This window comes from Schistocerca piceifrons, chromosome X (genome assembly GCF_021461385.2).
Source record: "Schistocerca piceifrons isolate TAMUIC-IGC-003096 chromosome X, iqSchPice1.1, whole genome shotgun sequence".
NCBI classification, from domain to species: Eukaryota; Metazoa; Arthropoda; class Insecta; order Orthoptera; family Acrididae; genus Schistocerca; species Schistocerca piceifrons.
Window position 1 is genome coordinate 806,452,017 of NC_060149.1, and position 18,702 is coordinate 806,470,718.

At 41.9% G+C, this 18,702-nt stretch overlaps 1 pseudogene; it reads right to left on the minus strand.

The window, feature by feature from the left end:
• Positions 1-6,015: 6,015 nt before the first annotated feature.
• On the minus strand, positions 6,016-6,134 carry LOC124723638 (annotated as a pseudogene).
• Positions 6,135-18,702: the final 12,568 nt, after the last annotated feature.

The following is an 18,702-nucleotide window of genomic DNA, read 5'->3' on the forward strand; positions in this document are numbered from 1 at the left end:
CATTTACTTTTTACTTTGATTTCTATATTGTTTGCAGAATCTTGGGATCAGATAGACATGCTATAGACCTTAGTTTTAAAATCATATTCTGTTTACTTATTGTTGGTGGTGGTTCTTTATCGCCCATTTATTTACATTCGCCTACCATTTTTTTGAGCTAGCGACAAAAGATTTCACGGTTTAGGACACACAGCATCCGCATGGGCCCAGTAGTTTCCTCTGGCTCGCAGTCGTGTGCCTGCCAGTACTGAGATTTTAAAACAACCTCAACGTGTGACCCCACTCGCTCGCAAACCTGCTTTCTGTACGGGAATTTCCATCGTTAATCGCCAGGCGCCTCGTAGTGTTCTTTATTTTCCTTTCGTCGGCAGAGTGTCGCCGGGCTTCGGCGTAAATTCACTGCTCGTCCCGACCGTTGTGCATTGTTTCGTGTCCCTACTCCCTCAATGCCTCAGAAAAGGTTCGCGGAGGCTCGTCGTGAAATCCCTCCCCGTGCGGAATGTTGTCGTGGGCCAACAACACTCCAGCAGTTAGATGAAATCTGGACGTGTGGACAGTTCGTAATTTACCAAGAGACAAACTTTCACTTTGTAGTGCAGTGAAATTAACTTTTTGATCGGATATAAAACATGTACCAGATCGAAACCGGAGCCCAGGACGTTAGCTTTGGGGATGCGAGGGGGGGGGGGGGGGGGACTCGCTCTATCGAGCTTATTGTCAGAATTAAATTAATCGTAGTCCCCGTGCACAATTGAGTTTCCTGCTACAATCGGAATTCGGCTCGAGAATAAAAGAGAATTATGTTCATCTTTTTTTCACTTTACATAATTATTTTCTTGGGTTTTGTGGAATCATCATTGCAAGGCTACTATGTTATGAAATGGGTTAGCACATCCATAATTAACAGATTTTTTTAAAGAAGACAAACGTGCAGGATACTTAAAAAAAGATAGATATAAAAAGAGTGTCATACTACGGCTTTAAATCAGTTCGAAATCTACTGTACAATCTAAATTAGGAGGGTGTGCGTAAAAGTAATGTCTCCGAATTTTTAAGTGAAAACTTAAAGCTTTTCAGACGAAGCAAACGTTATTAATATTATGCATCTTTATTCTTCATGTCTACGTAAACTACTGGCCATTAAAATTGCTACACCAAGAAGGAATGCAGATGATAAACGGGTATTCATTGGACAAATATATTATACTAGAACTGACATGTGATTACATTTTCACGCAATTTGGGTGCATAGATCCTGAGAAATCAGTGTCCAGAACAACAACCTCGGCCGTAATAACGGCCTTGATACGTCTGGGCATTGAGTCAAACAGATCTTGGATGGCGTCTACAGGTACAGCTGCCCATGCAGCTTCAACACGATACCACAGTTCATCAAGAGTAGTGACTGGCTTATTGTCACAAGCCAGTTGCTCGGCCACCAATGACCAGACGTTTTCAGTTGGTGAGAGATCTGGAGAATGTGCTGGCCAGGGCAGCAGTCGAACATTTTCTGTATCCAGAAAGGCCCGTACAGGACCTGCAACATGCGGTCGTGCATTATCCTGCTGAAATGTAGGGTTTCGCAGGGAGCGAATGAAGGGTAGAGCTAGGGGTCGTAACACATCGGAAATGTAACGTCCACTTTTCAGAGTGCCGTCATTGCGAACAAGAGGTGACCGAGACGTGTAACCAATGGCATCCCATACCATCACGCCGGGTGATACGCCAGTATGGCCATGACGAATACACGTTTCCAATGTGCGTTCACCGCGATGTCGCCAAACACGTATGCGACCATCACGGTGCTGTAAACAGAACATTGATTCATCCGAAAAAAATGACGTTTTGCCATTCGTGCACCCAGGTTCGTCGTTGAGTACACCATCTCAGGCGCTCCTGTCTGTGATGCAGCGTCAAGGGTAGCCGCAGCCATGGCCTGCGAGCTGATAGTCCATGCTGCTGCAAACGTCGTCGAACTGTTCGTGCAGATGGTTGTTGTCTTGCAAACGTCCCCATCTGTTGACTCAGGGATCGAGACGTGGCTGCACGATCCGTTAAAACCATGCGGATAAGATGCCTGTCATCTCGACTGCTAGTGATACGAGGCCGTTGGGATCCAGCACGGCGTTCCGTATTACCCTCCTGAACCCACCGATTTCATATTCTGCTAACAGTCATTGTATTTCGACCAACGCGATCAGCAATGTCGCGATACGATAAACCGCAATCGCGATAGGCTACAATCCGACCTTTATAAAAGTCGGAAACGAGATGGTGCGCATTTCCCCTCCTTACATCAGGCATCACAACAACGTTTCACCTCGCTACGACGGTCAACTGCTGTTTGTGTATGAGAAATCGGTTGGAAACTTTCCTCATGTCAGCACGTTGTAGGTGTCGCCACCGGCGCCAGTCTTGTGTGAATGCTCTGAAAAGCTAATCATTTGCATATCACAGCATCTTCTTCCTGTCGGTTAAATTTCGCGTCTGTAGCACGTCATCTTCGTGGTGTAGCAATTTTAATGGCCAGTAGTGTATTTGTTTGTCAACATAGTCAGCATATCGATGAACGTACTTCTCTCAACGATAGACCCGTTTGTTGATACCGTCAGTGTAGAATTTGACTTAGTAGACGGAGCCATAAGCTCACCTCTGAGAGCACTGCTTCATCAGTATGAATGCGCGACGGAATGTCATGTCAAGGGGCCTGGGTTCGATTTCCGGCTGGGTCGGAGATTTTCTGCGGTCAGGGACTGGGTGTTGCGTTGTCCTAACCATCATCATCTCATCCTCATCGACACGCAAGTCCCCGAAGTGGCGTCAACTCAAAAGACTTGCACCAGGCGAACGGTCGACCCGACGGGGGGCCCTAGCCACACGACATTTCATTTCATCAATATCAAAGTGCAGTCCTCGCAGGTGTCCTTTAAGTTTTGGAAACGGAAGAATATAGGATGGGACAAAGTCGGAACTGTATGGAGAAGATTGTTGACGACGGTGAAGCCAAGGCGTTGGATTACTGCAGAGGTCGCAGCGCTCGTGTGTGGTCTGGCATTGTCATGCCGAAAAACAGGGTTCTCCAGGTGTGGACGAACACTTAGAATTCGAAACTCGATTACAGCACTCTGTTTCTCACACACTGACGTGGTTATGTTACTCACCGCCATGTTACACGTTACAGTTAGGAGCCCTTTAGCAGAGAGGGCTACAAATATGTAAACTTGAAGAACAAAGCTATAAAATGTTAAGAACGTTTGTTTTATATAAAGAGCTCTAACAGTTTTCACATAAAAAATTCGGAGGCATTACATTTCAGCACGCCCTAGTAGAATGTCGGAAAGAAGCCTTCCCACTATGGGCTGAAGGTCCGAGGCTTCTGTCTTGCATTTCTTTCGAAATGGGAATCTATTGAATAGTGCGGTGCTTACTTTATAACGGTTAATGTAAGTCAGTGATTTGCCTCTTAACTCTTTACTGAATGAGAGCAGTGTTTTTTTTTCGATTGAGTTTATGTTATTAATTACAAAGCGCATGTGAGAAAATATTATTGAAACGGTACGTACACAGATCCTAAAACATTTGTCACCGACCTACACAAAGTTCACGAACGGAAAACTCCACTCATTCCAGTTGCCACTTTCTTGGGAAAAAATATTCTTTGTGACATTTACTATTCTTTGTGGAATATACCACAGGACATAAAAGTTATGGACACATTTTGAACGCTCTCCTATAAATATCTCATGTAGATAGCTTGTTCTCTAGCATATCTGCAGCACAAAAATATTGGCACTTATTTTCCTCTGCTAGAATATTGCTGGAAGTGTTAACGGCTGTGAGTATATGTGTGAACGTCGAGGCCATGTGTTGTGTTACCATCATGGCAGATCGAACAGATGTCCGATGGGAGCAAAATGTTCGCATTTGGTTGCTTGATGATCTGTGACAACATTCACAAATCTAAAAGCGTTGTATGAATTCTCATTACAGCATACTGCATATAACATTTGTTATATAACGTTTTGTCCGATGGTTCAAATGGCTCTGAGCACTATGCGACTTAACATCTGAGGTCATCAGTCCCCTAGAACTTAGAACTACTTAAACCTAACTAACCTAAGGACAGCACACACATCCATGCCCGAGGCAGGATTCGAACCTGCGACCATAGTGGCCACGCGGTTCTAGACTGAAGTGCCTAGAACCGCACGGCCACACTGGCCGGCGTTTGTCCGATGGACTGTGGAGGATATTGCAGAGCATTTTAACTGATAATAAGACAGGAAATATCACGAAAGTGATTGCCGGTCGTGTAGGGAGCACATTGTCACAGAAAACGGGGCAGCAATTACTGTTTGAGTGAAAAATCCATAGCCGAGTTAATGTTGTCATGTCTCCCACAGATTGGTTGAAACAAAAGAAGAGGATTCAGTGGTACAAGGATCACCAAAGCTGGATTTTAGACACGAATCCAAACATGATGTATCATCCATCTGCTCTACATTTAGATTACTTCAGATCGCAACGCACTTTACTTTTTGTGCTAGAGGAAGCTTCCAACCTTGAAGCGTAGTGAAGGTTGTTTCGTGATTCAGATGACCATAGCGTGGACTATAGGGGATACTATGTGCATACTGAAAGGAAACACACATATGTAGCCTATAAAGTTGAACATGTTGACTCAAAGGTGAGAAAACTGCTTTCAGTTGGGGATGTGTCTTCCACGCATAGTTTGTTCAGCATGAGCATGAAAAAATGCGTTTTTATTTCTCCTCCGGAATCCTTGTATTTGAATATTACATGATTTGTGGTCTGCGGTGGGAAAATGTTTAAGGAAACGTTATAGCTTCAAAATTTGGAAATTTGTGGTACGGTCTTATGGGACCAAACTGCTGAGGTCATCGGTCCCTAAATTTACACCAATGCTTAATCTAACTCATACTGACATACACTAAGGACAACACACATACCCATGCCCGAGGGAGGACTCGAACCCCCGGGACGGGGAGCCACGCGAACCGTTACAAGGCGCCTGCGACAGCTCGGCTACCCCGTGCGGCGTTATAGCTTCACAGGAACTCCCTAGGAAATGGATCAGATTCTTTGTAGCCAATGGAGAAACAATGACAGACACTGAGCGTTTGTACTCATTGATCTCGAGTATGACTCAGGCTGTTTTGGATGGTAGATGTTCAAATGTTCAAATGTGTGTGAAATCTTATGGGACTTAACGGCTAAGGTCATCAGTCCCTAAGCTTACACACTACTTAACCTAAATTATCCTAAGGACAAACACACACACCCATGCCCGAGGGAGGACTCGAACCTCCGCCGGGACTAGCCGCACAGTCGATGACTGCAGCGCCTTTGACCGCTCGGCTAATCCCGCGCGGCGATGGTAGATGTGATACTAGTGATAAAAACATATTTGATAGTTGTTCATATTCTTTCATCCCATTGCCATAACAAACTGAAGTTAAGCTAAGGTAACGATCATTGGTAGTGAGTGTCAGTGACGTTGAGAACTTGTTACAGTGAAGACACCAGCACTCAGTTTCTGCATAATGTTTAGTTGTGAATCTCCAAACTAGGGTTCCTTATTATATTTAGGGACAGAAATTTAAACCATTCGATCTCACCGATTATTTGATAATTTTCTGATAGAAGTTCGCTTTCACAGGAGAACTCCGTCAGGCACTGTGTTCACTGTGCTTTTAGCAGTTAAGCGACGAACTGCTATTCGTATACTATATGCTGGTATTTCCCGAAACCTTTAAAGCTATCTGATCAAAAGTATCCGGATACATATTAAACAAACGCCGTCCGATCTGGCCTTGAAGCCCAACGGTACCGCCATGTCATCCGCAGCCCTTAGGCGTCATCGGATGCGGATACGGAGGGGCATGTGGTCAGTACACTGCTCTCCCAGACGTTATCATGTTTGATGACCAGTGCCCGTACTTCTCAGTGAAGTAGCTCTTCCATCGGCATCACAAGAGCTGAGTGCACCCTGATTGCCAACAGCACTCGGCAGCCCCTGACGGTGATCCACCCAAGTGCTAGCCAAGCCCGACAGTGCTTAATTTCGGTGATCTGATGGGAACCATTGTTACCACTGCAGCATGGCCGTTGGCATCTGGATACATATTAGTAGACGTTAATCGTAGTGTATCAACGTTTCGCCTTAATGATAGCTCGAATTCTTCAGGGGAAATTTTCAGTCAGGTATATGAATGTCGATGGAGAAATGACAGCCCATTTTCCCTCAACAGCCCAAACCAGACATGGTAGTCGTGTTCGATTCTGGGGTATGGAGCGAAGCAAACGTTCGAACTCGTTCAAAAGGTATTCCATTGGATTCAGCTTGGAACCGTGGGAAGACCGATCCATTTCAGCAGTGTTATAGTCCACAAACAGTTGCCTCACAGATGCGGTTTTATGACAGCGTACACTGCCATGTTGATATAAATAATCGTCGTCTCCGAAGCGTTCCTCTATTGTGCGCAGTAACAATGCTGTAAAATCTGTTCGTATACTTACGCACGCAGCTTTTTCTTAAGCGCAATAAGGGAACGACATCCTAACCACGAAAAACAACCCAATACCCCAGTACCACCTCCTCCGTACTTTAATGTTGGCATTACGTATTGTGGCCTGTTATGTTCTCCAAGCATCTGTCAAATTCAAACGCTTCCATTGAATTGCCGCAGGATATAGCTTGATTCATCGCTCCAAATCACTCTTTTTCCAATCACCCGCTGTCCAGTGGCGTCGCTGTTTACACCCCCTCAAGAAACGTGTGGCTTATGAGGAGCTGTTGCACCACTGTACCCCATTCATTTTAAGCCCCTGCGTGCAGTCATTGTTATAGTTGGATTGCTGGCAGTAGTTTGGAATACACGAGTGATTTCTTCCGCCAAATTCTTGTCATTCTTATGACCACTCTTTGCAATGCTCGAGGGTATCTGTCTGTCATTAGATGTACGTAAGGTCTGCCTGGTCTCTACAGGTTGTTTCTTCGCGTTTACAGTTCATTGTCATATCACCAACAGTCGACTTGGGCGGCTTTAGAAGGGTCGAAATGTCCCTGATAAATTCAATACTCAGGTGGAATTCAATGACTAGTTCACGATCGAAGTCACTGAGCTTTACTGATCGAGACACACCGTTGTTACTGTTTCTCTACAGACAACACAATACTCCTCACCTCACTCTATACTGGCGGGTTCGCCTCTCGTGATATCTGCTGGTCAGTTCCGCATTATATAATGGTAGTTTTGATCATATTGTGTTTGCTTTGCAGCACTCATAATGGAGACAACCGCAATGTCACAGATATATACTAATATTTTCGCGTTTGAAGAGGCCCGCAGGAGCCAGAAGCATGTAGATCGGTTTCAGCGTCATACGAAGGAAAAAAAAAAAAAATCAGAAGGGTAGTGAAAAATTGTTTTGTTCCAAAAAGGCACATACTTTTCAGCGTAATTCGTCCTATGTTTTTCACTGAGTAGTTTTCAGTTGTGAAGTGCTATGCTGACTGGTTTGCAGACCTCCAACTTCCGCCTACCCTAACACCTGCTGTGGGCTCAAAACCTTTGCTAACGACAAATTTCTTCAGATGTGAAAATCCACGGAAAACAGAGTGTGCCTAATCTGGTGAAAAGGGCACCTATTCCAACCACTATAACTTCAAAATTCATAGGTTCTTCATTGCCAAAGCAATTTTATGGAACAGTAATGGAAGATAGGTTTTTCTTCTGAAAACAGGTATTTTCCCGAGTATTTATTCGTACCTTACGTACATGAAAATTGCTTGTCATTCGCCTGTTGTCGTCTTACCTATTGCGAGACCATAAATGTGAAGATTTATCTTTGGATCGCAGAAACGAAGGGCCTTTGCGTTTGCGCTAATTGAGGTTGTCTGCTTTTGGTTCAGGACACCAACTAATATCCACTTCTTTTATTGCTGTTTCATTTCTGGGGTGAAGTGGTGGAACCACTTATCCATAGCAACAAAAAATGGCTCAAATGGCTCTGAGCACTATGGGACTCAACTGCTGAGGTCATTAGTCCCCTAGAACTTAGAACTAGTTAAACCTAACTAACCTAAGGACATCACAAACATCCATGACCGAGGCAGGATTCGAACCTGCGACCGTAGCGGTCTTGCGGTTCCAGACTGCAGCGCCTTTAACCGCACGGCCACTTCGGCCGGCCTCCATAGCAACAAATCAGCGTACAAAATAAGTTGATTTCTTTTTAAAATAGTTTCAACTCAGTCCGCAGCTCGTGGTCGTGCGGTAGCGTTCTCGCTTCCTGCGCCCGGGTTCCGGGGTTCTATTCCCGGCAGGGTCAGGGTTTTTCTCTGCCTCGTGATGACTGGGTGTTGTGTAATGTCCTTAGCTTAGTTAGGTTTAAGTAGTTCTAAGTTCTAGGGGACTGATGACCATAGATGCTAAGTTCCATAGTGCTCAGAGCCATTTGAACCATTTTTTAGTTTCAACTCAGATGAGAAATTAGATTCCGCATTTGCTTTTCGTCATCATTCAACAAACTCATCACTCAGCTTGCACACATATTCCTAGCAGTTAATTCTTCTTTTAAAATTACCGTCTTTTTTCTTCTGGGGTGTCTACGGTGTCATCAGTTTCATACACACTTAATCGCTTATCGTCCCACTAAATATTTTCTACCTTCTCCGTATGTTCTTCTGTTGTCATGATTTTGGGACGGAAATCACGTGACCGAAAGAGAAGTGCAGTCACATTTAAACTGAGCTGCCAATTTCGTAATTGTTGGAATATGCGACCAACATTCGATAAATTTCTGGAGGCGATAAACCTTGCTAAATAAAGAATAAATAAAGCAGTATAAACAAAATTACGACGATGAAGTTGACGCTTTTCTTACATTTCCAGGCAAAATATACCAACATAAAAAATTCTTTAATACAGAAGTCATCTCTGAGCCAGGCAGAGAAATATTCACGTTCTTCAGTACTTCCTTCAGAAGTATAATTAAAAACAAATAATATTGTCGCTATATTGCGGTGCACATAACTATGTGATCAACATTTAAACACATAGGAGAGCTTGTATTGTATCACATTCACCTATGTGGATAATATAGATGCGCCAAAAATTCTTTTTATTTTGTTTTATTTTTTGACTGATTTATCCTGGTAAGATTAGCGCCTCTTTTACATCTGAACAAGAATTACACACATATTCCATTACCTTCATAGGAACACACATGTTGCAAAACGTCTTACATTTAATATGGGCTACAACACTTTGAAATAACTATGACATGAATAATGGGTATAGTAGCTACAATGGAAATAAGCAAAGTTTATTATTTCCTGAATAGTAGAATAACTAAAACAGATTATAGTGCTGTAGATTTAAACTGATAACGCTGACAAAAACGTTCGTGAGAGAAAGTGTGAGTGAGGGGGCGGGTGAGGGGGGGGGGGGGTGACAGCGGGGGAATGAGAGAAAGAGAAACGTGATACAATAATAGGCCTTTGATTGAATTGTGCGCGGAGTTCAGGATAGCTTATTCCAGAGGCAGACAGCAGCATCAATGACGTAGTTTTCAAATGCTTTTATTTCATGGATGAACACAGTTATGATACTAGGTAAGTGAGACCATGTGTTGTGATTATAATGAGGTGACAGGTTCAGATAAACTGAAGCGGTGTACTGGGTTGTATCAATACTGAGGAATCAATGAAGCATACAAAGCGTATGGGATTTAATTTGTCTCACCACAGCCATACTAACTGGGCGTTTGGAGGAATGATATGGTCAAATAAACGGATGTTACAGATGTAGCAGACACAAATATTTATTATTAGTTCCAACCGTCTAAAGTTTTCACTACTTGTACCTTATTGAATTACATCGCTACGGTAGAGGTATGGTAGAATGAGTGACTGTTAACGAGTACGTTTCGCAAATTGTATAAATATGCTCCGCATCTTGTAGAAGGCTTAGAGGAAAGCAGAGATCATCCTGCAAGTGGCGACAATGTTATTTCTGCCCAGTTGACGGGCTCATCAAATGTTACACACAAACTCTAACAGTTTCTGATATCGTTTTGGGATACGGACCAAAGAAATAGAAGACAACTTTTCACAGTATTCATAGCTAATTATTTTTTTGTTGAGTACTAAAATTACTTGGGACTTCTTCGCATTTAATCTTTGCATGCCCATCCTTGTAGTACGACTTCGGCTGTTCAGTATGAAATGAAAATTAAAACACCTGTAGCCGTGTCTTTCACATTTAATTTATTTATGCAACCAATTTCGGTGTTCTATTACACCTTCTTCAAGCTCCTCTGTAACAACAACAATGACAACGTAGACTAGCTAACCAACATGTTAATAAAAGTACGGAATAGAAATGGAGAGATCAGTAAAATCCAAAGGAATCTACAGTAAATATTTGCCAACAGCCAAATCGTTCAGAATGTTACATCAATGTTAGTGAACCGTCCCAAAGTAAAAAGAGAACATTTATAAAAAAATTGTTAGTATTAACTGGGAAACGTAGGTACAGTACGGAAAATCAGCATAAAGGAAGGGTTCCTACTAAAGTAATATATAAGATCTGAAGCATGCATCTATCGAATTTATTATGAAAGTTGTAGATATGTATAAGACATAGCAATCATGACAGAATTACATAGTTTTGTTTGTCAAACGAGTAACAAAACAGGGCGTTTGCATTTCCTGAATGGAAGTTGGTATAAATGCACTCACTGTCCTGTTGTGTTATTGCATTGTTAGCACTTTGTCCAACCTTTGTTCCCCCTAATTGCCTCAAAAATTCTCTTCGGCATTGATTTTGTTTGGATCTTTAGTTCTTGCAGTGACATAGTCGCCCACTCTTCCCGTATCGCTATTTTCAGTTCACATACGGCCTCAACTTGCCTTCCATTGCCATAAACACGCCTTGCAAGCATTTCCCGAAGGTCTTACACGGGATTCAAATGTAGGCAGTGTGGAGGCCAGGGCAAGATATCGATATATTTATCTTCAGACCACTTTTGTCGTTGCAGAAACGTACACAGATGCATTATCTTGTTGAAGCATTACATTTTCGTTCCCTATGTCCTCATGCATTCTAATCTCAGTGTACATATTAGAGTTTATTCTAGTGTTTTCCCAAGTAACGCGTGATTTACCTTTAGTAAAATGGCTCTGAGCACTATGGGACTCTACTGCCGTGATCATCAGTCCCCTAGAACTGAGAACCACTTAAACCTAACTAACCTAAGGACATCTCACACATCCATGCCCGGGGCAGGATTCGAACCTGCGACCGTAGCAGTCGCACATTTACCTTTAGTACAAAAGGTTACTCAAATCATATCCCTTCCACCGCCAAATTTTCTGCTCATTCTTATCAGCTGCTCTGTTCTCAGATTATGACAATCATACTGAAATCCATCCGGATCATCTACATTAAACTTCTTCTCATCACTGAAGATCACTTTATCCCATACTGAAATCCATGACTATTTTTCAGCAAACTCCAGCCAACCTGTTTATGTTTGGGTGTTAGAGCAGGTTTCTGCAATCGTTTCTTGAATGGAAGATGTTTTCATTTGACAAAATTTGTCACACACTTCTGTGAGTTATTATCAACTGTGACTCAGCAACACCATGAGAAGCATAACGGTCGTAGCCCTTGATTTGTCGTTTCGAAGCCTCAGATAATTTTCTACTTTGCCCATATTTACGTTCTGTCCATATCGTGCGCCCGGTCTAACGGTTCAGCTTCTTGGTCACTTGACTATGAGAGACTCCCATTGCCTTCTACGCACCGATTTTTGCATGTTCGTCACATGATAACAGTTTTCCAAGTGGCAATGTCGCAATCGTGGTTTATGTACGCCATACGCACTGTCTCTAATGATGTCTGTTTCCTATCTGCAGGAAAGGCAGTACACACACACGAACACCGCACAGAGCTGACTGCCTGTATACAGAGTTCTACCCTCTGCCACCTAAATCGTTGATGCCTTGTTATATACTATACTACTCACATAAAATGCGATACCATTTGACTGCATTTGCCGTCCGCCCCTGGTAGCTGAGTGGTCAGCGCGACGGAATGTCATACATAACGGCCCGGGTTCGATTCCTGGCTGGGTCGGAGATTTTCTTCGCTCATGGACTGGGTGTTGTGTTGTCCTTATCATCATCATTTCATTCCCACCGACACGCAGGTCGCCGAAGTGGAGCCGGCACGGTAGCTCAGTGCGTTCGGTCACAGAGCTGGTTAGCCTCTGAAACAAAAAAACAGTGGAAGAATCAACAAACGAATTTTAACGGGTGTCGTGTGACGTCTGAAACGACCAAACACAACGATCAACGACGAACAAAATGAAAAAAAAAGTGGCGTCAACTCGAAAGACTTGCACCAGGCAAACGGTCTACCCCATGGGAGGCCCTAGCCACACGGCATTTCCATTTTACTGCTTTTGCCAGTATACTGGATCTCATACTAGTGCGTACGTACTGTGCACAACGTACTGTGCACAACTATTACAAACGACAATGTTAATTTTCCTACACACACACACACACACACACACACACACACACACACACACAGACACACACACACACACACACACACGCACACACATACACACACACACGCACACACATACATACAAACACACACATAACCAAATAAGTTCAATAAGTGGATAATCTAGGTAAATGGGTGCCTTCAGGAAATTGCACTCTATTGTCATCTAACTACCCTCTCACACATAGGTTATACTCTTATTGATATTATTTGGATGTACCTGTCTCTCATATTTTTGTACTGTCTGAATAGTGGTAATTCATTATGGTATGCTATATTGTTTTTATATTTTCGTTTTTTTTTATAGGTATGAGGCACCTTAGGTATATGAGGTTGGCATACATTGCTGACCTCTCATACACAGATAAGTTTTTACTGTTGTATGACGTTTCATATATATAAAATTTGATAAATGTTTTCTTTTTGCTTTTGAATGGTTCACTAACAATGATGTAACGTTCTGTACGGTTTAACAATTGGAAAATATTTACTGTAAATTCCCTTGGATATTATTTAACTCTCAATTTTTATACCGTTCTTTTACTAGTATGGTTGTTAGCTTGTCTATGTTGTCACTGATATTTTTACACAGGGACCCGAAAATAGTGTAATGCAACAGTGAAACTGATTGCGTAAATAAGTTAATTTCAAAAGAGACAGTTGCAGGTCATTTTATTTTCATTTCTTCACATATAATTTAAGGCGTAGGTTTGCGCTGACCAGATCACTGAAGGCACATCGTCGTTCATCTCAGTGATGGCATTATAATTCAGTGGTATTGATTCTGGTCAGTCTTATACATCTGGTCACGTAAACAATCATGCAGTTCCCAGACTTTCATTATTAGAAGGTGAAATTAAATGCTTCAGCTTTCGTAGTTCGCTGTGCTGCAATTATTTTTCTAGTTGCTCACTTCCAAACATTTTAATACGGCCATTTAACGTTTTTGATTAGACTGAGCTATGCATTTACGGAAATGAAACAGTGCAGTACTTTCAAAGGCCATAATGAAATTCGGTTTTGCTGTGGTCTCTGTCACTGTTTTAGTGTTTGTACGTAATCATTAAGGTAAGCTGTTCCAAAGGAAGGAACGAACGTTAGGATTTAACTCACCTTCAATGACGACGTCATCAGAACCTGTTCTGGTTATTTTCATATTCGTAGTAGATATTACTGGCACTGTTAGAATGGATATGTCATTACTGTTAGATTTCACCGGTTGATGTCTTCCGTGAATGTGTGTGCTGGAGTGGATATTAACTGTACTTCTACCAGAACATCGATGGTGCAGCTTACCATTATTTTCTGTATACCATACTCACAGTGCCACCTGACGCGTGTGATAGCCTTTGGTTCCAGCAAGATGGAGCCAAAACAAATTTCATTGTTTCTGTGTTCATACTCGCAAGCAGCTAACTGTCGACTTTGGATAGAATTAGATAGGCAGAGCCGAACCTGATGCCTTACTTACCGTTCCTTGACATCTTTCTTTCGTGTCATGTCAATAATGTGGTGTACATTACTGTAACTACCAACAGGTATGAGCTGAATAACCAAATGAATAATGAGTTTCACGGCACTAAATTGTATTCTCGGAAGCTACACTGATTTAGATGTTCATCTGCGAAGGTCTGTAGCATATGACAAGGTTCAGGGCAGATTGTTTGTGATTATTGTATGCTGCTTTTAATAAAGTATAATCTCTGTACGATTGTGATTACTCATTCACAGAACCTTACGGACGTCTCATACGCATAGCTCACAAACGAAGGATTAAAAATAATGTGTTCTACAACAAAAACGTAGCCAGTGTGGGACCTATCATCCCCTGAGGGTTGTCGGTGAGACCCTGAAATATCTTAGTTGTACAACGTTTTTCATAGTGCTGTCATATTGTTCCTTTTGCTGAGACTGGATAGTTACGACATCTCGCGAATGGAGTAGCCTGCTTATTCACCAAACGTGAAATCCACGGACGACACCTGAGGCGCATTTAGATGTGTCACTCAGAGGTTGAAGTCACCATGAACCATTAGAAACCTCTAAAGTGTATCGAAATTAGAATCTAACTATAAACTTACGAAATTTCCGACTCCTTCTTGGAGCGTGTCACAAAGAATTGAATGTCATTCCTTGCTGCTTGGGAGTGGTCATTCTGCTTTCCGATGTGATGGCATTCGTTGAGCACTAAGAACACTTCTGGTTGCACGGTGTTACACCGATAGCAGCTTTCTCATTTCTTTGTCGTGTGTTCGTACGTTTTAACGAATATTTTCATAGAGCCAAGGCTTTCTTGTTTGTTTTCCACGTCCCAGCAGCTACGTTAAGAAAACTGAAGACCAACAAGCATACTTGTAATTTATTGAGTGTTAATAAAACGCTTGTAGGAGACAGAGCTCTTCGTGTTTGGGTAACTGATTTACATCTACATCTATACTCCGCAAGCCGTCTTGCGGTTTGTGCCGGAGGGTACTTTGTGTGCCTTTGGTACTTTCCCAAGTTAATGTTCCAGTCGCGAATAGTTCGCGGGAAGAACGATTGCCGGCAAGGCTTCGTGTGGGCTCGAATTTCTCTAATTTTGTCTTCACATCCGTAGTATGAAGCAATGTATTTCTTGACTCGTCTAGGAACGGAACTTAGCAGAAATTACACCGTGGTGAAAAACACCTTTTTTGCAGCGTTGCCACTGGAGTTGGTTGATCATCTCTGTGACGATAAATGAATCTGTGATGAAACTGCTCTCGAGCGCAAGAAATGGAATGCTAAGAAGCAGATCGTAGGTACATGGTTTTGGATTACTAGTCTACGAGTGTTTGGATAATTAGGAGAATTTGAAATTTGACATTGGTAACATTCTCAAACTACCATCGAAATCGATGTGGACGGTATGTACGGGCGGAATAAAAATTAGTTTAGTGTACTGGTTCAACTGGCTCTGAGCACTATGGGACTTAACTCCTGAGGTCATCAATCCCCCAGAACTTAGAACTGCTTAAACCTAACTAACCTAAGGACATCACACACATCCATGCCCGAGGCAGGATTCGAACCTGCGACCGTAGCGGTCGCGCGGTTCCAGACTGTAGCGCCTAGAACCGCTCGGCCACCCTGGCCGAAATTTAGTGTACCGCTGACAACTACTCCATCACCAATGAAGCATAAGTTCAGATTGGACGAGTATGGTGCAGAAATCCGAACGTGGTCTTGTATAGTAAAATCATGGAAGCACTGGCCCTAAGTGACTTAGGTAACTCGAAGAAACCTCATTCTTCAGGGCTGCTTGCCGCTGGAAGCTATTGCGGCGAAAGACCTTGTAATTAATTTTCGGTGCAGAAATTGTTCTGGTAACCATAAAGATTGAGTGTCTTATATACGACTGTATTTTAATGGAATGACTACTTCCTCGTAACCAGTTTTCCCAGACAAAATCCGATGCATCCATTGGGCACACAACTTCCTCGAGAGCTAAAATAACCGCATTTTATGACCATGGCATTCCAACCTTTAAAGTTACTTTATAACAAAACTTCCGCAAGATTAATTGAAATACGCGAAGGAAGTCCGTGGCTGCAGCTCCGCAGTTTGTTTTGGTTGCTACTGTTGGGTACGAATGTGCATCTCTTGTGACGTTGAGTCGAAGCAAGTTACATAAATTATCCCCACAAAATGCCCCTACAACAGCGTGATGGCTTTCAATTCATTATCACAAGATTAATCAGCACTCATCACTCAAGTGCAACACTGTTCTAGAAGCAGTTATCTGTATTCCTTGTGAGAAATGATGCACATGCTAAAGATATGATGAAATATTGGTAGCCATAAACCGTCTGTCCAGACTTCTCGTATGTTTAAGAAGGCTCTTTATTATGGTTGAGGCGGGATGAATGGAAATGTCGGATCAGCTGAGTTGCAGTATGCAGGGCGGGAAAATACAACTTAATAAAAAGGTCAATGCGTGGTAGTGAACCGCAAATCGAGCAAAGTTTTCCAGGTAACCATAGGCCGTAAAATTTGTTAGTTGGATAGTAGTTACATGTTTCATAGACCTTTTGAACGATTCTGTTATAGAAATAATGTGGAACTAGCCAGTATAGAGGATATGGATAGATTATTAGCATTAACATTAATTATCACATTATTATTTTAGTCCTTCTTCTGCAACTACACTTCAGAACATTTTTTTTCTACTTACTATCATGTTTTAAGTGCCGGCCGCGGTGGTCTCGCGGTTCTAGGCGCGCAGTCCGGAACCGTGCGACTGCTACGGTCGCAGATTCGAATCCTGCCTCGGGCATGGATGTGTGTGATGTCCTTAGGTTAGTTAGGTTTAAGTAGTTCTAAATTCTAGGGGACTGATGACCACAGCAGTTGAGTCCCATAGTGCTCAGAGCCATTTGAACCATTTGTTTTAAGTAAAAATTCGTCAGTGGAATAAAAGGAGTTGTCCACGGTAAATAATTTAAATTTAGATTTAGAACTTGCTTCGCTGTTAGACATATTATGTTCTTGGGCAAATGATCAAAGATTTTTGTTTCTGCATATTGAACTCCTTTCTGAGCCACTGGCAGCTTTGATAACGGGTAAGAAAGGTCATTTCGCTTTAGTGTGGTAGGTATGGACATCACTGTGTTTCTCAAATTGTGGTGGATTATTAATAACGAATTTCGTAGGCGAATATGTGTAATGTGACGGTTCCTTGATGAGGTATGTACATGACGCCCGTGGGTGAATACCACATATTCTTACTACTCGCTTTTGTGCAATCAATAATTTCTTTCTAGGTGATGATTTGACGCAGAAAATCATTCTGTAAGAAGTTATTAAGTGGAAATATACAAAATATGTCAGAAGGTTGCTTGTTTGTTCCAAGATTAGCAATTATAAGAAGCGTAAAACGATGATAGGCAATGAACATCTCGTAACTCCATTTTGCTAAATTTTACAGGAGAAGGATAAACGGTTTCTTAAAAAATATATGAAGTGATACATAGAAAGTTCCTACACATGTAACTACATAGTAGGAGCCCAGTTATTGACAGATTAGAGAAATCCATGCCCTTTCAAATCTGTCTTTGACAATGGCGTTACTGACTGCTGGAATTGGGAAGTGTTCACAGACAGAGGGATTTACGAGGTTTTTATTGCCTGCCATCAAAAAGTAGCTGAACTTAATTGTTTGAGAAGCTCAGTAATATTCTTCTTCCAGTTCAAGCTGTCATCAGTATACCCACAATTTTGGAGCATTTTTACCCCGTTTATTGACTCCTGTTCCTGTGCTGCAACGATTGTTGGTATCGTTGTTGAACTACGGCCCTAGCTTGGCAACCAATCAGCGACTTGAGCATGGAAGTTTTTCCGGAAAGCTAACGTGTTTTCTGACAGTAAAAATCATTCGCAACATGCCAATAATTTTCTAGAGGCTGCATCAATGATTTCTTCGACTTAGTCAATTTTGTATTGGTGTTGGCGGAAGCAATTCCTAACTTTTGCTCTAAAAATGCAATTTCAATAAAAAAAAGAGTGATTAAAATTTAATTTGTTTCCTTTTTCGCCATTGTCGTATTTCACACATACTGATCTACTGTACTTGTTAAACTAAAAATTCATTAATGCTCTCTTTAAAGTGGTTAAAATGTGTAGCCTTTAGAGTTCATTTTTTAATAACATAGCACATTACAATGCCACACGTTGACTTGTCTTCCTCTAGTTGTGTCTCTGCATTATAGCTTATTATATTAATAAATAAATTGCCTTAAATACTTTTAGCGTGGTTGATTTAATAGTCAAGTATTATCTAATAACAATCACAGAAAATTCGCACCTGACGTAAGCAGCCATGAATAGGTAGGCCTAGCTGAAGCCATTATTTTCGTCTACATTAATTAGTAACTGAGATTTAAGCTGTGTCAAGTTATATTAATTGCCCACACCTCCGCGCGCTCGTCGCTAATTGGCTGTCGTTTCATGGCCGTAGCTTCACAACAGTACATTTCCGATCTGTGGTTATGTGGAAAATTTTTGTCAATTAGACGTCTCCAACATTGCACCGGCATTGGAATCAGGCTGTTTTTCTCTATACTAAAGAACAATTCCC